Source organism: Crocodylus siamensis, chromosome 3, assembly GCF_052110815.1.
Source record: "Crocodylus siamensis isolate JL-2025a chromosome 3, ASM5211081v1, whole genome shotgun sequence".
Taxonomy (NCBI): Eukaryota; Metazoa; Chordata; order Crocodylia; family Crocodylidae; genus Crocodylus; species Crocodylus siamensis.
The window spans coordinates 27,964,944-27,988,276 of NC_143397.1; the positions used below are offsets into that span (position 1 = coordinate 27,964,944).

General features: G+C 41.6%; 1 protein-coding gene across 1 annotated transcript in view; it reads right to left on the reverse strand.

The window, feature by feature from the left end:
- OXCT1 (3-oxoacid CoA-transferase 1) overlaps positions 1–23,333 on the reverse strand; it is a 121,704-nt gene that overhangs the window by 60,713 nt on the left and 37,658 nt on the right. The window lies entirely within an intron of this gene.

A 23,333-nucleotide genomic window follows, 5' to 3' on the forward strand; every position in this document is an offset into this window, starting at 1 on the left:
GTACAAGAATAACTGTAAATAAGAAAGCTTTTGCACTAATAGTGACAAAAGAGTGCAAAACCAATGCTACACATTTAGAAGGAGCAAAAAAGAGAAAGACAAAGGTTCTATAATGTAGGGTGGAACATGTAATTTAGCTAAAAATGATGCTTTATTTGATGAAAAATGGTGCAAATGCATCCATATACTGTCTTACTAATTAACTGGTTACTGTGATATTTGTTTGATCGATCATTTGGTTGTTTTTTTTCTTGATTTGTTTGTTTGGTTTTTTTAATATCACGAAAAGGCAGAATACCTCTGCAATCAAAAATAGGATGCAGTGGAAAAATCCTGAAGGACAAAGTAAAAGACTGTGTCAGAACAGCAGTCACTAAAAATGCTGGAGCAAGGCCAAAAATGTGGAGAAGCAGAAAAGAATTGCATGGACATTTAAATAAAACTATATATAAAACAGAACATCTGCTACCTTCTAGAATTCCTGAATCCCACTTTTCTAATTAGCATGTATAGCAGTACTTACCAAGTGAAAAATTTAGCCAGGGAATAATAATTGCTCCTGGTTTGAACTCTCTCATAAAGGTGCTACTTTTAATCACTTTTACTAAAAAAATTTAGGATTATTGAAACAAGTTTGTTGTTGGTACAACTCAGTTGATTTCAAAGCAATTATGAATTTGACTCACATATACCCCTCTTAGAAGATTTAAAATAAAGTAATTTGCATAGTGATATCAATCTTCTGCATTTTACTTTATTTTTAACCTAATGTTTCTTCTGGAGCAGCAGTTAGCATGGTGGGTTTTGAGCAAAATAATCATTAAAATTATATTATAGTTTATTTTCTGCATGAGTCCGTGGCCATAAAAATTTTTACTCCAGAAAATGTAAAAGCAAGTGCTCTATTCCTGCTGATTTACCTACGCAGGCTCACAGTAACATCTGTGGGGTTCTTTACAGCCAAAGGGTAATGAGATCCTCCAAATCACTGGAACATAAGTGCATTCACAACCTGACGAAGACACTTAGCAGGAAGGGGGATCTAAGTTAAGACGAAAACTGACTCACGAAGATAAATATTTACAGGGAAGGAGAGATGAGGGTGCCAGCAATAAAATGATGGCTGTTTTGGATGTTAATGCATATTAAAGTATGGGTTTTCTGTAACGTGTAATGAATGTAGCGGCTTTGTGTAATTAATGTCCTGGCTTTGGCTAAGGGTAAAATGTTGCTCTCCAAGGCTTGCCTCACATACAGTAGTCCTATTTCCCCAGACTGCCAGGTGTCAAAGACCTTACGTAGAAGAGGCTTGTGTTTTGGAGCTGGAAGAACAGAGTTCTAGTTGTATTCTGGTTCTGCACGAAAGGAATCTAAAGATTTTATCTAAAACTGGGCATTATGCTGCAAAACCCCTGGATGTTTCCATAGCTTTGCCATGTTTTTATTTTTAGAGCTGTGAATTTGGAGATTCTCTCTCCAAGTGTTTGTAGCCTACAGAGAAGTGTTTTGAGAAACGTTCGCAGCTCTGAGTTTCTTATTCATTAAATGCTGGCACCTAACCTGCATAAATGAGGAAAGGGAAATGGATTTGTCCAAAAATATCTACTGCAAGCTTATCTATGTGGCAGCTACTGAGTATGGTATATGGTGGTGTTTGGCAACAAGAATATATATTTAGGAGAAGAACAAAAGCATGCAAGAGCACAGCTCATGGACTATACTCTGAGAATCCTTACATCCTGAGACACCAAGGAGATCACAGGAGAACACACACTGCTTTCACTGAAAGGTGAATAGTATTGCACAAATGGTCGTATTTTCCTATTACAAAATAAGTGGTCAACCAAAAAAAAGGAAAAAAAGCCCCCAACGGGATCTGATGTAAAAAGTGGCTAAGTTTGTGGTTTCAGACTTTTATATTTTTAATTTCTACATCAGGGGCAGGCAAAATACAGCCTGTCAGGCAATTCTATCAGGCCTGTGGGGCCCTTAAAAAATTTAGAAAATTAATTATTATCTGAGGCTGTCTGCCTATCAAAGATCACAAGGCACCAAAGGCAGCAGGACCCAGCAGCCGCAAAGCCAGCCCGGCCCTACCCCACCCCCCGCTGGATGCACCTAGTTTCATAGTAGCTAGAGTCGGAAGGGACCTAGGTAGATCATCAAGTCCGACCCCCTGCCTTGGCAGGAAAGAGCACCCGGGTCAGATGACCCCGGCAAGGTGCTCATCTAACTTCCTTTTAAAAATCCCCAGGCTAGGAGCCTGCACCACTTCCCCTGGAAGCCGGTTCCAGGCCCTAGCCGCCCTGACTGTGAAGTAGCGCCTCCTAATATCTAATCTAAACCTACCCTCCGCCAACTTGTGATCGTTATTCCTGGTCATTCCTGGCAGCACACGGGGGAACAGGGACTCCCCCAATACCTGCTGATCCCCCCTGACCAGTTTGTAGCAGGCCACAAGGTCCCCCCTTAACCTTCTCTTGTGGAGGCTAAACAGGTTCAGGTCCCGTAGCCTCTCCTCATAAGGCCTGCCCTGCTGACCCCTGATCATACGAGTGGCCCTCCTCTGGACCCTCTCCATATCGTCCACGTCCCTCTTGAAGTGTGGCGCCCAGAACTGGACGCAGTACTCCAGCTGCGGCCTGACCAGTGCCGCATAGAGGGGGAGGATCACCTCCCTGGACCTGCTCGAGATGCATCTGTGGATGCATGACAGGGTACGGTTGGCCTTGACTGCCTCCCCACACTGCCGGCCCATGTTCATCGTGGAGTCAATGACGACTCCAAGATCCTTTTCCGTCTCCGTGCTGGCAAGAGGGGAGTTCCCCAACCTGTAAGTGTGGTGCCGGTTCTTCCTCCCCATGTGCAACACCTTGCACTTATCAGTGTTAAACCCCATCCTATTCTCATCCGCCCACCGTTGCAACCTGTCAAGGTCAGCTTGTAGCCTATTGCACCCTTCTAGTGCACCCACATCCCCCCACATCTTAGTGTCATCAGCAAACTTGAACAGGGTGCTTTCTACCCCCTCATCCAAGTCACTGATGAAGATGTTGAACAGTGCGGGCCTGAGGACCGAGCCCTGCGGAACCCCACTGCCCACGTCCTTCCAGGTCGAGAAGAACCCATCCACTACCACCCTCTGGGTGCGGCCCTCCAACCAGTTGGCGACCCATTTGACTGTGTGGGCATCGACACCACAGTCTCCCAGCTTTTTGATGAGGACAGGGTGAGAGACAGTGTCGAAAGCCTTCCGGAAGTCCAGAAAGACTACATCCACAGCAACCCCTGCGTCTAATGATTTGGTGACCTGATCGTAAAAGGCCACCAGGTTGGTCTGACAAGACCTGCCACTGATGAACCCATGTTGATTGCCCCTGAGCATGCATTCCCCCGCAAGGCCCTCCTGGATGTGTGCCAGGAGAATTTTTTCAAAAGCTTACCCGGGATTGAGGTAAGACTAACTGGCCTGTAATTTCCCGGGTCCTCTTTTTTTCCCTTTTTGAAGATAGGGACCACATTGGCCCTCTTCCAGTCCTCCGGCACCTCACCTGTCTAGCAGAGGCTTCTTGTCTGGTAACCCTGGGACTCCTCCCTGCCTCCCTCTATCCAGGAGTACAACTCAGAATACAGGGGAGAGGAGAGGCCTGCCAGTGATTGTCCCAAGTCCTTGGGCCTGGGTCAGGCCAGGCTGGCTCCTGTTGCATTCTGCAGTCTGGTGATGCAGCCAGGAACCATGTGGTGCTGGAGTGGTGGGCAGGAGGGCAGGCAGGGGGGGTAGAGAGAAGTAGCAGCAGTGGGCAGGAAAGTGGGGAAAAGGCAGTGGCAGGTGTGGGGGTGAGTGGGTGATTGTGAGTGCAGCAACAATTGGGTGGGAGTGCAGGGGCCATGCTGGTGCCACAGGGCCTGGGCCAGCAGGGGACCAGGGCAGGGTGGCAAAGCATGGGGCCTGGGCTGCTTCAGCAAGGAGAGGGGGGAACCGGCCCAGCTCCATAGATCCCCTGCCAGCCTATGCTCCTGCTGCCCTGCTCTGAGCCCCCCTCAACCCTGGTCCTGGGACACCGGCACAGGCCTTGAGCTCCTGTTTAGCTGTCACTGCACTCATACCTGGCCACCTGCTCACTGCCACCTGCCACTGCTACCACCGTTTCCCCGTCCCAGCTGCTTCTTCTCCCTAGCCGCCCCCACCAGCAACTCTGGTACCATGTGGTTCCCAAATGCATCGCCAAGACTGCAGGACTCAACAGGAGCCAGATCTTGCTGCATCCTGTGGTCTTGGGCCATGCAGCTGGGAACTGCATGATGCCAGAGAGGCAAATGGAGGGGAAAGGGGAGAGGAATGGAGAAGAGGCAGGGGCTGTGGGCAATGCAGGAGTGTATGTGTGCGGGTTCATAGGGCAAGTCCCACATGCACATCTCACCATACATATGTACCCATACCCCCATCTCACACTGACATACACGCACACCCCCTCAGCCACAGCCACCCTCCACCCCACACACTCACAGCCCCCACAAACTCCATACCCACCCACCCACATTCACAGACACACACACACTACATATACACACACATCCCCCAACTCCATACACATCCCACCTATCTACCCCTCAAATCCCCCCACACCCTCCCCCACACACCCATAGCCTCCCACAAACCTGTACACATCCACCCATACCCTCCACAATATACAAGAGTAATTCTTCATTTTAAGCTATTATATAATCACCTCTATGTGCACTACACAAACATGTAAATCAGGACAAAAATATTTTCTGAGATCAAATTAATAAATATTGTAGTAGATATTTGATTTCTAGAACATAATTTGGTATTTATCTGGTTTCAGGATGGCAAACCCCCTTGCTGAAAGGTGTACTTCTGGGGGCAAGGAGAAGTGATTCTGGTCCCAAGATGGTGACCAGGGAGAAAGGCAACCATCAAGTGGCAGGGAAACACATATGGTCCTCTACAGCTTGCCAAAACTAGGTAAGCACTAGCAGCCCCACAGCAAAAATAACTGCCTACCCCTGGTCTACATGCATACCTAGCTCAGTATTTGTATTCACATAACCAGTATGTTTATATAGTAGAAGTCAGGAGGTCAGAGATATCACCCAAGCAGTACACATGCAAGCTACCTGGCAGTTTTTCAACTTCCCATCAAACTCTGCTCAGCGGAAGCCTAGATGACACTCAGGTTGCTGTCAGCTACCAACATTTTAACTGCCTTTTTTTGCATCCCAGCACTGCAACTGTAGGTGGAACAATTCTGAGAAACATGATGATGATGACGATGACGACGACTGCATAAGGTTGCACAAGCCCTTTACTGTATACTTCACTATAGGAGGGGCACAGTAGTGCCAAATAAGGAGCATGACCCCAAACTTTCCAGATAAGAAAAGATAATTCACAAAAATATCTGAAATTGAAATATTTTAAAAGCCCTAGAAGGAGCACCATTCTTTTCCCTAGTTCATATGGAATTATTTTTTCACTATATTATACCTATCATTGCTTCCACACCCCAAATCCTGAAATCAAGTTACTTGTACTAATTAGCCTGTAGACAAGAAGAATGTCTGCAGCAAGATACATTTTATTTACTCTCTCTAACACCTTTCTTCCTATTTTCTCTATCTTCCTTCTCCCAGAGGAGGCCTGATGTTCTGTTCCTGCTGCCGGGTATTACTGTTATTAACCAATGCTTGTCAAATGTAAAAATGCATGAACAGTCTAGGAAGCTCATGTGACTCTAGCCCAGTAAGGAGGGCACTACCTGGGAAGGCAAGTTCTTGGCTCCTGCTTCCAGGCCCTTTTTGCAATTAGAGGAATGACTGTCATTAGGAGCAAGGAGCAGAATCCACATTTCCCCTTCTGAGACTCTGACTCTTGCATTCCTTTCCACCCTGGATTCTGGTGAGGTATGGCAAATCTTCTCAGCGCTGCCTGGGCTAGAGGCTGGTGGCTAGTATAGTAACTCTAAATCATGTTAGACTCAAGGCACGCCTCATTAGATCCAAGGCACCCCTCAGAAAAAAAATACCCCCAAAAAACAGAACAATTCGTCTCTTGCAAAGAACTTAGAAAGACAACAACAGATCAGAATGTTTTTAACACTATGGATTCCTATTTGAAACCTGTGGGTTTACCGTGTGAATTTGGTTTTCACACCTAATCGTGCTAACACTGTGTGGCAAGGCATGGCACCCTTATAAGGATTTCAAGGCATCTGGCTGAAAATCACTGGGTTAGAGCACTGAATGTAGGTCTCTTATTTCCTAGGCAAGTGCCTACCTCTAGGCTACTGAGTTACAAGGAATCACTACAGCCTATTTACTCTGTACTAAAATTAATACTCCTGACTGGACAGTTAGACATGATGGTGGACACCGCTTCTGAATGAGCTGGATCCAAAAAAAGTCTAAGTCCAATCAGACTGAATCTTCACCAAAGAAAGCACATTAGATTACAAGAATGCCCACAGACAGAATGAGACAAGCATTCATGCGTCCTCCTAGGTGGAATGGGACAACTATGCAAAGCAGAACAGGATCAGCCCCAGTGAATGCAATAGGCTTCCAACTGAGGGAACAGGAGACCTCAGAAGTGCTTTAGCAGTGCAACAGAATTAGCTTCCCTGAAGGAGACATGATTCTGCAGTGTGTGGCACCTATGTCTTGGCTGCTTTTGAAGAGGATAAAAAGTCACAGCTGTTCATGTCACTGTATTTTATTTAAAAAACACCCCCACCTCAAAAAGAAACCCCCCCAAAACCCAAAGTCTTAGCTGTGTATTTCCACTTTACTGTATCCTTGAAACCTAACTGTGGCTTCATGATGTGTACAACTGGGGGGGAGGGAGGGGGAGGAAAAGCAGGGATTTTTTTAAGCTTAACAGAAAAAGTTAATAATGCATTGTTAATGTTGTTTTTAAATGGTGTCTTTATTAAATTTACTTTAAATTGTTCTTCTTTACTACCCTGGAATCTTTCAGTGCACATAAAAAAGTACAAAACTACCCAGAGTAAGTAGCATAAGATGTCATACTTGGGTAGATCTCCAGAATAGCTACAAATTAAAATAGAATTTTAGTATCTAACAAGACAGTCTCATTAAAAATGTCTTCCTCTTGCTTCAAGAGGAGACAGGAAGTAGTACTAACAGTCTAAAGAAAAATCTTAAGATGTTTATAAAATAAGAGCTGTGAGGCAAGGGTGCAGTATGCTGTTATTTTCTATGGAGAGACTTAACACTTGGTCAAGGTAGGCAGCACTGCTATAACCTCACTGCTTAATTTCAAGGTTATGTTCCAAACTTTGGAGACACCAGAGGTTCTCAAAGAAATAGTTATCAGAATTGAAAATGAACGAAATAATGCATTTTCCCTTAAATTTCTTAGCAGTTGCTGACCCAATTTTGCTAAGCTGTTTTGCAAAAGCAAAAAAAATCCAGCCTGAGGCTGATACCTAGCATGGACCTGTTTGGTTGCATGGTTGCTGTTTAGCAAAGTGCTAATAAACTGAGAGGTCAGTTTGTAATAGAGACTGTTGGTTGCCTTAAATACAGGTGCCATTACCAGTTGCACCAATAAAATCTTATGTGTAATTTTACCCTGTATGTATAAAAAGTTTGTACTATGTTTTTTCCAACATTTACAAGTGTTGCTGTACATTAGGAGCAGCAAGAAATCAGAAGTGTCAGAGAAATCATTCCATTAAGCCAGTGTTTCACAGACTTTTGATATTTGGGGCACACTTTCTTCCCGGATTAAAACTGGTAGCACGCTTGACTCTTACACCTGAAAAGTATTTATAGACAGATAGATTTAAATTCAAGAAAGATATGGAAGGGGGCTTTGAGAATAAAAAACCTGAGAATCACTGTTCTAGCTGATGCCATTTACCTTCTCACACAAGCAGATCTTGCAGCACACTTCCGTCACTCTTGCAACATGCTGGCATGCCATGCCATGCCATGCCATGCCATACCCTTTGGGAATCACTGCATTAAGCAGATGGAATTCCCATGCAGAACTGCATTCTTTATCTATTTGGCTATGTATCATATAAAAGATACATTTTCTTCTTGCTGGCATTATCTCCTTTGCCTTGTTTTTTTAACTATTTTTCTATTGCAGAATTGGGTCTTACTAGTTAATAAACAGATTTTTACAAAATCATGTAGCATATCATAGTTCATAAACCATAGTATAGTTAATAATCCAGTAATCCCCCAGTCACACACTGTGAAAAGTGTCATTTCAATATTTTGTTTGGAGAAATTCAGTTGGATTTAAAAGTGCCAATGGAAATTGGAACATGACAAACCATTTCTTCTTAATTAGAAAGAAGCCAATGTGTTTTCATTATTTCAATCCCCATCTTGAATGCAAACGCTACAGTTCACACAGTGTAGAAGGTATGTTATTGCCAATTCATTTCTGATTTCTGGATGGGATACATTTGGAAAAGGACTTTTGGGATTGCATCAGGTAATTGTTTTCAAAATAACTCTAGACAAACACAATGTAGGGAATCAGTCAGGGAAAACAAGGCATCCACCATTTCTCTATTCATTATCGGTTGGCTCTTTACAAGTTGCCTCCAATGTACTGTTACACATCTGCTGAATAAATCATCCAAGCACAGCCACACATAGCAAATTCTTCTACCCCTTATTAATATGGCTTTCATTAAAGTTGATCCAACTGGAGAAATAGCTTTTAACTTGCAAATTAAGATCTATTTTTATAAAAACAAGTTATTCCCTCATTGTTTTCCATGAACAGAGGTGGTTTACTGTGTTCGTCTGAAGTCAGGCAGAAGGTACTACCCTTGTTCTACTTTCTACTCCTATCATTTATTTTCTTCTGATACTATATCGAAAGATTTTGATCCAATTTGACTGTTAAAAAAAAAAAACAATCAAGGCAGTAATAATTAAAGTGTTTCCAGAGGCACATACATTCTCATAAAGACTGGGAAGGATGAGCATGTGCCTCAACAAGAAGCATATGTCTTAAATGAAGTCATATATAAGAAAAATGACTGAAATAAGCTTCTCAGCTTTGCACAGCCCATACATTAGAAAGAAATGGGATTTAGAAGTGAAGAAGAAAGAATGTAAGCATTTCTTTAAAGAAAATGTTAAACCTTTTAAAACCACCAAAAGAAAAAGTTTGAGTTTTCTAAAGACAGCTGCAAGATTTCCTGGTATTTCCCATTCATTCCAATGGAAGTCACGTGTTTAGAATGCGTCACTGCTTTGAAATTCTTCAGCCACAAGGAATCCATCCAGCTACTGACCAGGTGAGGACACTCAACAAGTTTCCTATGAAATAATTTGTCTTTCCTTTCTAGTAAAAGTGGAGTGCATGTGACAGCCTCAGACTGGTGTAAGTCACTCCACTCCAGGATAAAGTTATCCCTCAGAAAGTAAGGAGTAATTGTGCATCTGTTTTCCCGGTGACTGTGTGACTGCATACACATGTTCATATAATCTGGGAGAACTCTCTCAGGTTTGTTCTCCTGGTAGAGAAGTGTACACAGAGTTGCGTATACAGACATTCAAGTGCTGACGCCCTGAAGAGTGGAGAGCCTGCAGTGCTCACAATGTACATCTGTGGGGGCCCCAGCAGAAATGCTTATGAATGCACATGGTGTTTTACATGTGTGTGCATTTGTCACACCCCTTCTCCAAAAATGTCCATTATCCAACTTAATAGGATGGCAGAGTTTAAAGGATACATCCATTTCATTAGCTCACTAGTTTTTATTTATTGACTACTACATTATAGTAAGGCACTACATTATAATTCAAGAAAATCATCTTGCTTCCTTCTTTTAAAAAAATCAGTGATATAGACCTGAAGAATGGACTGCATTTAAAAGATTGTCAAAGTCTATCCCAAGCATACAGCTAGTTCAATAAAAGATAATCACGCATAAAAATCCTCACCTCTTGCAAACAGATACATAAATGTATACATCTTACCTGTCTGGATTCATTTTTTCCCCCTGAGGAGCTTGGAAGAAGGAAAAAGTAGGAAAGAGGGGGAGAGGCTAAAAACAGAGCTTCTAGATTTTACAGTTCATTTACTATTTCCTTTCATAATCTTGTGGTAACACTGGGTATGTATTAAATTCATCTCTCTTAGCATGAATGCAGGTAAGAAGAGTTGAGACTAACCTGTACCTAGGAAGATTAGTTCCATTAATTAATGTATTATGGATATTAAAATGAGGAAGATGAAAGTCACTAGGAAGTACTCCATCTGGATAGAAAAAAGTGAAAGCTAAGATGGAATGTTAAGTCATTGCACAAAAGACCACCTCCACCTCCCCAAGCCAGCTTACACTCAAGATACTAATTGAGAAATCTCTCTGGTCAGAATCCCTTTAACTTTTCTCTTTGCTTAGACTATTTTAAGTTCTAGATTTTTTTTTAAAGACCCAGTATTTAGCTAGCCACTGTATAACACCCTTCAAAACACCTCACCCCTCTGTAACTAGTTATTAAATGTCCTGTAGTATATCAAGGGACTTCTTGAGGTCTCCACTTGAGAGCCTTTTTGCTAGATCAGGGCTGTCCAATTCCAGAGTAGGCAGGGGCTGCACAGGTCATGGGCCCACAGCTGCACACCATGTGGGCTACATGCCATAGGTGTTGCACAAGCTCCGTGTAAACTCTGCCCCCCTCCACTAGGCAACTGATTGCTCCCCACACCTTTGGCTGCCACACAAGGTCTTCATACTGCCACCCATTGCACAACCAACCCCCACCACTAATGCACAAGCAGTGCAAGCTCCCTTCCTCTTCCCTTCACTGCATGAGCCCCCTTGCTGCCACCACCACAAGGGCGATTTCTCCCTACCCAAGTCTCCCTTGCTGCCTCCCAAAGCCACATTGCCCTGGCCCAGACTCCAGCCACCATCACAGCTGCTGGAGCAATAGAAGCAGCTGGTGACTAGGCAGGAGCCTGGGACTACATGTTAATCCCAGTTGGGCCATACCTAGTCTGTAGGCCACTAGGGGACAGCAATGGTCCAGGCAGTCTTGTTCCAGTAAACTGCAGAATGAATTAAACATGCCATGTGTTCTTCAGCTGATGGGTTGCTCATTAACGCATCTCAGTGAATAAGAATGACAGAACAAAGCAGCTGGAAGAGTGAAGGACCTAACAGACGCAAAAAAGTGGCAGGCCAAACTACTGGTCATTAGGCTGTCTGCCATCAGTTTTCAAGAGCTAGGCCTTAAGAAAAGTCAAACAGAATAAAAACGACCACATTTTCAGCCTCTTGAATATACAACTGCCCTTTTCATGCCATCAGTTTTGAAGGCATTGTGGGAAAAAACATTCAATTATCTTAGTGTGAGGTTAAGACCTCCTCAGAAACCCAAGTACCTGATGCGCTTTTCTGCATCCTTTGGAATTCTCAATGTATCCATGGTTAAAAGAGAGAATAATTTGTACGTATTTTACATATGCTAAAAATTAACAAGATGACAGGATCAAAATTCAGAGGCTTACAGGGCTTCTTGCCATCCTAGAACATTACTTGGTTTTATGCTCATATGCATTAAAAACTGCTTCTATACTATGAAGTGGTATGATGTAATGTCATATAAAACAGTTACCCAGCTGATGCTTTTCAACCCTCAGTACTCTCACCATGTGAAACTATTCTGGGTTGTTTCCTGCCCAGAGGTAGTAATTCAAGCTATGGCCTAACAGTATACCATTTTGAATATCACTTCTTCGGTGTTATGTTGGAAAACTACATCTGGAAACACAAAACTTACAATATATATTTTCCCCTCTATCCATAACTTTAATACTTCCAAATTGATTTGAATCAAATAGGTTAAAAATTCATTCCTGGGATGACCCTGGAAAGCATATGGGATATTTCTTCTTGTAGTATTTTTCTTTGTAAGACATAGTGCTGGACTTCCATAAAATGCACTTCATAAGGGAAAGCCTGACAGACCACAGCTTACTGTGCCTTACAAACAAGAGTAAAGGCGACAACTGTCATGAAGTCATTTTTACATGTGAATGCACATAATGAAATGCTATACAGAAAAGGCCTTAATATCCTTCCCACTTTTAAAGTGTCAGGACTGTTTTTACGTTTAAAAAAAATCATGTCTTTTGACTCATGCACACTACCAGGACATTTAAGGTGTCATATCATATCATATCAAATCTATTGTGTTTACAAAAAATCCCTGAGGTGCTACGTCTGAGACAATTAGTATAGGAAAACTGAAATTAGGTTTAAGAACAAATATGGATTGCCCTTCATAGGCACCACATATTTTGAAGTGTGAAATCATCTCAGCCAATTGTTTAACCATGATTTTTTCTGACCAAGTGCCTTCTTTTTCAAAGCAACATCAGTTCTTAAGAAGTTAAAATAACTGGACCACAGGGATTTTCATCCTTGGAAGACTGCATTCACTCCATCTGCATGTGCAACCCCGTATTAAGCTTCTGCAGCTTAATTCTGAGAAATCGCACAAAACTTAATTCAGAATGAATCTGAACGGGGGGCGGGGAAACACAACCACTGAGGATGGGAGAGGGGGGAAGCTCTGAACAACATTGTCATACATCACACATAAATGAGTCTGACTGAGAGGCAGCTAGCCAGGACTGCATTCACTAGGAATTTTACCTACTTCTTATCAAAATGCTCAATATTTCAGTATGAAGTCCTAAATCTGGGTGACCTTTGTAGGGAGACTTACCCATCATAGTCTCAAAGACTAGTTTATTATGAAAAAAAACTTACCATTTTCCCGTTCTTCTCACTGCAAAATGGAAGAATAGTAAACACTGCACCTTTGAAAAACAATTATGATTATGTAACTAAACATTTTTAATCTCCTGGTTCCCTAGGACCAGGTCCATTAAAGGACTTTAAGTTTCCCAAAGAATCATTTAAGCAGAAATTAGCCTAAAAGTGTGGTAATCAAAACACCCAGTTAAGCCATCAAGCACCTGTAGTCCACCAACACCTATATTTTGCCAGTTCCATTGGGGCAGCTTAGTACCTAAGCTACCTAAGATTATTTAAAGTCTATGCTTAAATGGGATCTTTGCAGTAGGTACTCCTCATCAGAGTCCCCCAAGGGGACTCATCTAGTAGATTTGCTCTGAACAATGCCTAGCACAGGCCTACAGGATTGAACTGGTCATGAAGGGGAGCAGCCATTTTCATGCAAAAGCACAGGACTTGATGACAGTGGTTGTGTCCTATTTTACACCATAACTTGGTGGTTAGTCTTTCCCCAGGGTGTGGGAAATCAGGATTTTATCACCTTCTTTACTGAGGACGAGATCCAGGACTTCAGTTACCCAAAGAGGGATTTAAGCAGAAATTAGCCCCAAAAGCATGATCAGCAAAACACCCAGCCATGCCCTCAAGTATGTGGAGTCTATTGACACATCTTCCTTTTCCCAGTAAGTTCCCCTGGTGCTTAAAGATTAGGCTTTTTTCTTTTGCTCCCTCCCCGCACCCCAGTATAGTGCCCTAAACTCAGTTTTTTCCGGGTTGAGCCCTCCCAGCGATCACAACCTCGAAGTGGTGAAGAGGCCTGTGTGCTACCAATGACCTCAAAAGCAATGCCACATATAGTTTTGTATTCCTGATAGGGTCACCCATGGACGCGATGTCAAATACAAGATTCTATACTAACCAACTAATCCAAAAATAAAAATAAAATTCCTCAAAAGCAGAACAAGCAGATGAAGAAAAATACTTCACAATGGCTACAAGGGCAGATGAAGGGTAAAGTGGAATATAAACCTGCCATCATCTAGGTTTATTTTGCCATTGGATTAAGGTTTCCTTCCTACAAAGTACTATATGGTTGCTAATGCACAAGGGCATCCCCATGTTAAAAAGACATGCACAGGAAGCTTCCTTCAATTGTGAGCCTGATGGCAATGGGTAAGTGGAAATGAGAGCAGGTGCTACTGATTACCTGAAGCCCCAAGTCAGAGACATGCCTGGAAGTGATGATTATATGATGGTTATTTTGTACTTGGAACTGAGACAGGTTTGCAATTTGGCAACTGCAATTGTGACTGAGCAGGCCTATTTAAGATCTATTCTGCTCACCCCACAAAGGGAGGGGAATCACAGTCAACCATGTGGATTTCACATAGGCCTCCTCTGTCATTTCCAGAGTCCTGATGTCTTCCCTATTTAATGGAAGATTTCCATCCTTATATCAAGGGACTGCTGATAATGATGGGTTGAGCTCATTCTGTACCTTTGCTTATAAAGTATGCCACTGTGCAGCAAAGAATGTATGATCCATGGGGCTAGAGAGAATGAGGCAAAAGAAGCATGACTGTAGCCTAGTGATTAGGGTACTCACTTGAGGAGATGGAGACCAGGTTTCTAATTCATGCTCCAAGGACTGCTTAAGCATGTTGCAATCAAAAGTCATTAGATAAAATACTGAAATTGCTGTTGGAGCAGAACTACTCAGATGAGTGAAGTTAGGGATATAAACTTCTGCAGGACTGAGCACTAGAACAATTTATCTCCTAGTATTCTCGGTTAAAAACAATACTATGGTTTGGCATGGTTAATGAGATACAAATGACTGACTGGTCTGTTTCTGCCCCTCAGTGCAATGTGGTCCATTGTACCTGAGATAATGGAGCTCGCTGACATTGCTGGAGTATTGTTGCTAAGCAACCAGTAATACAATGTAGGGTTTAATGATTTTTATTTAATGTATTTTATGAGGAAGAATGCTTGCTTTTTTTCCCCCTCTACCATGATATTATTTGAGATGGAAATGCTGTTTACACAGGGAGCTATATTTAGCAATCCTACCAGAAAAAGAACAAAAAGAATTTAGTAGGTTGATACTAGACATGGAAACAGCTAGTGTATAAACATATTGGCTATTTCTATTATTAAATATTTATACAATGTACTTAAAGTACCCAAAGACCTCAGTCACACATGGGGCCCCCACTGTGCTCAGGAAGATATAAAAATAGTAACAGATAATCTGCCCTGAAGGACCTACACTATCTAAGTAGAAGAGAGATTTTTGATATTTCTGTGAATATATATATGCCAAACAGTGTTAACTCATTCCTGGTAAATTTTACTGGCACTGCCAATTAAAATTGTAATCTGTAAAATACAATTTCCCTTAGGGTTAAAATAATAATAGGCAAAATTTTCACAGGAAAGAGCTTAAATAAGACTCTTAAATCAATATTTGGGCACCTCCCAGAATTACAAAAGTACGGAAAACATTACAGCTGCCACAGCCCCCAAAGGAAAAGAAGAAAATCTTTGCAAAACAAAATGCATGCACATTCAAGGCAACAAAAGACGACTCGGATTTTAAGATAGTGGGCCAGCTCATCCACTGGTGTAAGCTGGCACAGAGCCATTGATTTATACTAGTTAAGCATCTCCCAGTATTTATAAGGATAACTGATGAGAAAAGCCATCATATTGTACATTTGAAAGCTTTAAGGCTTCTGCCTTAAATATTTAAGCATTACTACATGTTACTGTTATTTAGCAGTGGTGTCACCATTAGCCTCCTCACCACCACCACCAACCCACTTTGCTATAAAATGCAATGTTGACTCCTAACTCAAATAAACCCTCAGGTCTAAGACCAATTTTCTTTGTCTTAATATGATACATGTGAATGTGGTATAGTTATATACATGTATTATGTTCAACTAATGGACAGCTGTATGACTATTACATAGGAAGGATGTAAGCACTTTGATTAATGCCTTACCAACTCATGTGAAAAACCCTAGGGAAACTCCTGTGAGATTATGAAGGTTCACCTGTTTCTGTATCAATAGATAACAAATATCATATGATTTTGATGACAGAACTGATTAACAACAGCAAACATACTAAACATAGTAGTTTCAGGAGAACAGTTTCTACAGCCCAAGTACCAGAGAGTACTTGGATCCTAAAAGGCCTAGCTGCCTTAAAAGTATACAGAAGCTAAATCTTCAGTCTAGTTATAACAGCTTGATCCAAAAAACTGGTCTGTAACACCATCATTTATTTAAGCTTCCTAGACTATGATCAGTCTCTCTCTCTCGTACATACACATACCCTACTCCCCACCCCCCAGTCTAATAAGAAGTATCAATAGCAATACTGGATTTAAGCTTGTACTGAATTCAGCACTAGAAGCAGGACTAAAATCCCAGTTGCACACTTTTAAAAGTAAATCTAATTTCCAAACCAAAATCATTCTTTGCTAGACAACTGGATTTTCTGCAGACTTTTAAAAGATATATAATCTACTTACCAACTTTGACATGGGAAACTTTTTGTGACATTTTAAGTAAAAAACATAAAGAGCTATTTCCTACATATAAAAATTGAAGTAATGGAATTACTCAGACTCATCAGCAATTTCTGTTTTTCAGTGGAGTCAGTTTGCCTTCTTGACTTGCAAAGCAGGCATGTCATTTGGCTAGTTATATGCCAAGAGGGCCAGGAGTGGGATGTGTGTGAACATGATAGAAGAGATAAAGAGAAGTACTGTATTTATCCAAATCCAAGATAATTTTAAATTTAAGATGACCCCACAATACATAGATTCTATATATGGAGTATTTATAAATTTGTTATAATTTCCCAACTACAGAATCTTATTATTGGATTTTAATTCATTTCCTCCACTGCTACACTGGGGAAAGCAATGGCAGGAGAGCAGGCAGCACAGGGTAAGCAGCCTGACCCCCAGGCCCCCACACAAACACACCTGTCTACACCTGCTGCCTTTGCCTACCCCCACCACTGCTTACAGTCAATCACAGCTCCAGCCCCATTCTGGCCAGGGGCACAGGGCACAGGACAGGACTGGGACTACAGCTACCTTGACTACAGCTACCTTATGCTCTGTGCCCTGGGTCAGAGTCTTGGCTGACAGTAAGTAGTGTAGTCAGGTGAAGGGGGAAGAGGTGGCTGGGAGGTCGATGGAGAGGGCAGCTCTCCCCTTGCCTTATACTTGAATCCAAGACAAAGGGCTTCCCCTTCTCCCTTCCCTCCATGTTGAATGGAATAAAACGCCTCATCTTGTATTCAAGTGAATATGGTAGGAGTTACTGGAGCATGTAGGGGCTTGGGAAGGATACATGGGAGCTTAGGGTATCAGCACTGAAGTGCTGGGGCATCCCATGGAAGTGCTGCATGCTTAGTGATGCACATGCTTAGTCAAGGCCACAGCTCTATGGCAAGTGCTTGAGGTGGTAATGTCTACGTAGGGCCACATATGCCTCGTGACCCCCTCCACACTCCATTCTCCCTCATTCTTGGCTGTCCCCTCCTTCACTAGCCCTGCATATAATTAGGGACTTCCAGTCCCCTTTATAGATCAACTAATCCTCTGTCCCTGAAATTCCCACATTGAGCATCCATACCATGGAGGCAAAAAGGGATCTGGCTAAATGGTATTTGCAGAAGGATTCAAGTTTGGTGAGGGTAATCTAGCAACCTCAGCTTAGAGTTAATCACATAGGTACACACGGGTGGAGAATAGGTCCACATTTACAGAGGGCTAAACACGAAAGCAAGTTCCTAAGAGTAAGTATTTATATAGGAAGATAAGATGATGAAGATGTAATAAATACTGAATGTAATATTGTTGTAGATTAAAATGTAGCACAGAAAACTTAAAAAGGGACGGAATTAACTTAAACATCTATAACATTTTAGCTTTAGGGATAGATAAAGCCCCTAAGTAACCCAACTAAGTCTTAACTTCTTCTTTACCTAGCCTCCTTGCTGAGACTAAACAGTTCCATTCTTTGCAGCTCAGCAGCAGTTCAGAGCTAGCAGTGTTTTATTTTCCCTTGACTATTGCTAATTTTTCTTAAGGACCCACTCCTACTCTACTTGAGAAAGTCCCACTCTCTTCAACTGAACAGGATCAGGACTAACATATTAAGGCATAAATTCTACTCACAAACAGACATGCAAACTTTTTCAAGTCTTCAAAATTCATCTGGAAATCTTTCAAAGAAAGGTTTTAATGTACAACTGATTCTCACTTCCAACTTAGGGGTAGAGAAGACATATCCAGAGAACATTTTTTCTAGTAGTCTCTTAATATTTATTATTCCCTCAAAGCACAAAAATACATAAACCCAGTCACACAGGGACCAACTCTAGTCTACATTTTCATCAGTGATCAGAAAGTAAATATAATATTATGTTGATAGGAGTCAGCAGTTGTAAACAACAATCTGCATTTCTTGCTAACATGGGCCCACTCTAACAAAATGAATTTTAATAGAGTCTAATTGCAAAGCTGTAATATTCAGATATAAGGAATGAAGGGGAGACCTACAGAATGGGTACTGAATCTTTGAAGCTGTGCTTCTAAAAAGTGTTTCAATATGAGCTCACAGTCTGAATTTGTAGCAAAAAAGAACCAATGCAGGCCTTGGACTGAAAAAATACCTATGGAATACAAGAAGAGGGGATGTACTGCTGTCTATGGCATTAGTCAAGCCAACACTAGAATTTAATCTACCATTATGGTGTCCATAGTTAAAAAAGGATACTGAAAAAACTGAGAATATGATTCAAGTACAGGAGAAAATTCTTTTTGTAGAGACACAAACAGCTGTTTACCATACCCACAAGAAGACTGAGAAGTGGTTCGATTATGGTGAAGAAGTAGCTACACAAGGAGAAAATACCAGTTACAAAAGGGCTGGTTAACCTAGCAGAGAAGTATTTAACAAGAGCCTGTGACTGGAACTTGAAGCCAAACAAATTCAAATTGGAAACAGATGCACAAAGTGAAGATGATTAACAACTAGAACATGCTACCAAGGGAAGCACTGGATTTCCCTCTCACATATCAAGAGTGGATGCCCCCCCTGGAATACATTCTATAGCCAAAATTCTTCTTTATCTTTGGCAATTCCTCACAGTCACAGATGACAATCTTCCACAATTGTCTTATATGTGGGTCTGAAGATCGCTGATGAGGCCGAACTGGGATCGACAGGGTCTGCTACAACTCAGGCATGTGTCTCCGTGTGGGTTGGGTGGCTCTGGATTCTTGATTCGATCAGCAACATGGTGTTTCTGCTGCTCCTGCTTTTCTATCACCTATTGTCATTGTAACGTTTCAAAGTGCTATGATCCTTGCAGCAGACTCTCCCTCCATTTGGGGTGGTCCTGGGCAATAGTGCCCCACAAGTTGATGTCGACGATGCCTTTTAAGTTGGCTTTGAGGATGTCCTTGAAGCACTTTCTCTACCCTCCTCTTAAGCATACATCTTGGCTGAGCTGGGAGAATAAAACTTGTTTCAGGATTCTGGAGTTGGACATTTCGATGATGTGGCCAGCTCAGCAAAGTTGATGTTGAATGACCATTGCCCCAATGCTCATCATGTTTGCTTGCAAGAGGACACTAATATTGGTGCATCTGTCTTCCTGCTGCATTCAAAAGATCTTCCACAGGCAGCACTGATGGTACTTATGTCTAACAACTTGAGGTGTCTCCTCTATGTTGTCCATAGCTCAGCTAAATACAGTAAGGTGGGAATCACAACTGCTTGATAAACCATGAGCTTGGTCTCAGCTCTGATGCTGCAATCATCAACATCTCCTCAGGTGTCCAAAGGCTGCACTTACATAGTTGAGGCAATGTCAGTGTTTTGCAAGAGATGGCTCCCGAAGAACAGGAAATACTCAACGTATGCCAGAGTCTCACCATGAATCTAAACTACTGGAGCCAGGGACTGCTCATTGAGAACTTGTTAATGGAGGACCGTAGTCCTCTGAATGTTAAGCATCAGTCCCATTTCCTTGTATGCCTTGCTAAAGACATTGACAACTGCTTGAAAGTCTGCTTCTAAGTAAGCACACACTATAGCATCATCAGTGTACTGGAGCTTGATGACTGAGGTTGGGGTCGTTTTGGTTCTGGTTCGTAGTCAGCTAAAATTTAACAGCTTACCATTAATTTGGTAGTTTAGCTCCACTCTGACTGGAAACTTATTGGTGGTCAGATGTAGCTTCATGGTAAGGAATACCAAGAAGAATGCTGGAGCCATCCTTAACTCCCATCTTAACCTCAAAGGGATCTGTCATAGATCCATTACTGAGAACCACGATCAAATACCATGAAGGAACAGTCAAAATTCTGACCTACATTTTAATTAAACATGGGATATTTGGTCTCAATAAATAGGTAATACAGTGAAATTCAGTGGCCTGTCATATAATGGAGGTTATACTATTATCCTAGTACAATTTTAAATTCAATGGATGCGAATTGCACTTTGTTAAAGAGATTTTTTTCCCCAACTGGATAAAAGGAAGGTATATAAAAATAAAGAGTGAAAGGAAAAAAATAAAATGCTCACTGTATCACACAGCATGATCTATATAAACCTATACCGATTTACACAGCTCATATTAACAAAAAAATCCCAAAAGAATCCAAAAATACATAGAGCCGTGCAACATATTTCTGTCACAGTTACCAGCATCACTCTGGGTCACACATGTAGCTTCTGGCAGTATACATCTGGATATTTAAGGGAGAAAAAGGATATGGGGGCCTAAAATGTGACTTGGTGATCCAACTCCCCTTCCTGCCTACAACATAATTTGATGCCCAACACTGGGGACTGAACTCCACAGGCATCTCCCCATTTGGCTTTAAAAGTTTGTGCAAAAGGGAATAGTACCTCTCTGCATATGCCTGTCTTGACAAGGCTGAGTAGCCCAGTACCTAGCTGACAGTTAAGCCTAAGAACCATGATTAAGGCTCTTATCAATACAGAGATAAAATGTCTCATCTCTGCCCATGGCTTGCCCTTAGGAGCTTGATTTGGGAAGCATTCTTGGTGCTCACCTAATACGCATTAACAGAACTGGGTCCTCACAGAATTCAGCTGCAGTTGGTGCCTTCTTTCCAAACACACAGGAGATGGTCACCTTGTACAGAACAGCCTAGTGGTTGAAGCACTCACCCAAGAAGCAGAGAACACATTTCAACTTCATCATCTCCCTGAGGGATTCGAGCCCACATCTCCCACATCACAGGCAAGTCCCATAACCACTTGGCTATGGACTAGGGTGCTCTTGACCCCTGATGAAGCTGTGTCACTGTGTGGAAATGAATTTAATGAGCCAGAAAGAGAGGGCAAGAGAGAGACTGACTAGTTATCTAGTGTTTAGAGAGAGCACTCAGTTGGGAGGGAGAAGACCTGGGTTCTCATCATTGCTACCAGGACTGTTGCTGTATTGTTTCCAAAACCCGTTTAACGTAAAGTGCATAAACAGACCTAGAAGAGAAGACCAGTGCTCAAAGCACTAGGAATTACTGACCAGTCAAGCTTCATTTCAATATCTGGGAAGCTACTAGTACAAATGAGAAAACAATCAAGTTGTAAATACCTGGAGGAAGAAAGGGTGACCATTAGCAGTCAGCAAGGCCTTGTTAGAAAGAAATCATGCCAAACTCAATTTCCTTCTTCGACAGGTAACCAGTTTGGTGGACAAGGTGGCAGCAGTGGACAAAACATTTTGGACATCAGAGACATAGGAGGTTTCAAGTGGGGTTCCGCAGGGGTCCGTCTTGCATCCAACGCTACTGAACATTCTAAATTACCGTATTTACTGGAACCCAAGACAAAATTGGAGGGAGGGGGAAGCGGGCAGGCAGGGAGGGCAAAGGGCAGGAAGAAAAAGGCAGGGGTTTGGCCCCTTTCCCTGCTACAGCTGTTGGGGACAGAAGAGGGGGGAGACAAATTTAAAAGGAACTTTTACTAATTAGATTATACACAAGGAAAATTACAGCAAATGTATAATTTTCTATGCATACAATCTAATTATTGCAGGGGTCATCTTAAATTTGAAGTCATCCTGGATTTGGATAAATACAGTAATGACCTGGAAGCAGGGAGAGAGGGCATTCTTACCAAGTTTGCAAGTGACAAACTGGCAGGGGCTGTAAACACTTTGGAGGATAGGAGTGAAATTCAAAAGGACCTTGATAAATTAGAGACCTGGGCTAGAGACAAAAGGAAATTCAGCAAAGACAAATGTAAAGTTCTATATTTAGGGAAGAAACATCAATTGAAAAAACTGTGGGGGAGTCAGGGAAGACTAACCTGACTTGGCAGTATAATTGTGACACAGTTACAAAAAAATGGAAATGAAATTTTAAGCTGCATTAGCAGAAGCCCTGTATATAAGATACAGGAGGTGATCATATCACTTGACTTGGCCCAAGATGGAGTACTGAATCTCGTTCTGGGCTTTGCATTTTAGGGAGGATGTAGAGAAATAAGAGACAATCTACAGGCGAATAGCAAGGAGGACAAAGCAGCTGGAATGCAAGCTGTATGATAAGCTATTAAGACAATTAGATATATCTACTTTGGAAAAAAGATTAAAAGAGAGACATAATAGCATTTTTCAAATATCTGAAAGTCTGCCATAACAATTGTTCTCCCTTGCTAGAGAGGGCAGGACATGAAGCAAGAGGTTCAGTGGCAGCAAAGCATATTTAGATTTTTTTTTTTAATGTCCTTATTGTCAGAACAGTTGAACATTAAAACAAGCTGCTTGGGGAAGCTGTAGAATCTCTTTCACTGGAGATTTTTGGAGAAAAAAAAGCATCTATCTGATGTAGGGAATTGGATTGGATTTTATGATTCATATAAAGTTTGCCAGCATAAAATGCTTGCAAAGGAAGTGAAGTCAAGATTCAACTTTAAACCCGCCAAGAGTGCTCAAGAACAGTTTCCCTATTACTTTCAAAACTTAGAGAACTTTAATTAAACAGAGGAAGTCTTCAAAGGAGTAAAAGAGAAGTTTGACCATCTTCTCGACATTGCTGTGTTGAGCAGCAACCTGTTCATTTATGTGGTTCAACCTAGAATACTGGTAACTGCAAATGTAAACTCTTCTCTTTTTCACTCACATTCTTCTAAGGCAATGTGATTTAAAAGAGCACGTGCTATTATTCTCTAATTAAACTTTACTCACTGGTTTATGGTATGTTGTGGAGTATACATTACATTAATCTTTTTAATAAGAAATATCTGGACCTCTCTATTCCATATCAGCAATGGGGATCTAATAGCAAGTTAATTAAATTTGAAAATTAGCAACCTAAACAGGAAGACTCCTCTATCACAAAAGAAATCTGTAAATGCATTTTGTCAAATGTGTTTTATAGCTCTATTATATGATACTATACTACCATTATATATAATACCAACAAGTATTGTGCATTTTATTTCATAAAAAGAATGAAATCTTAAAACA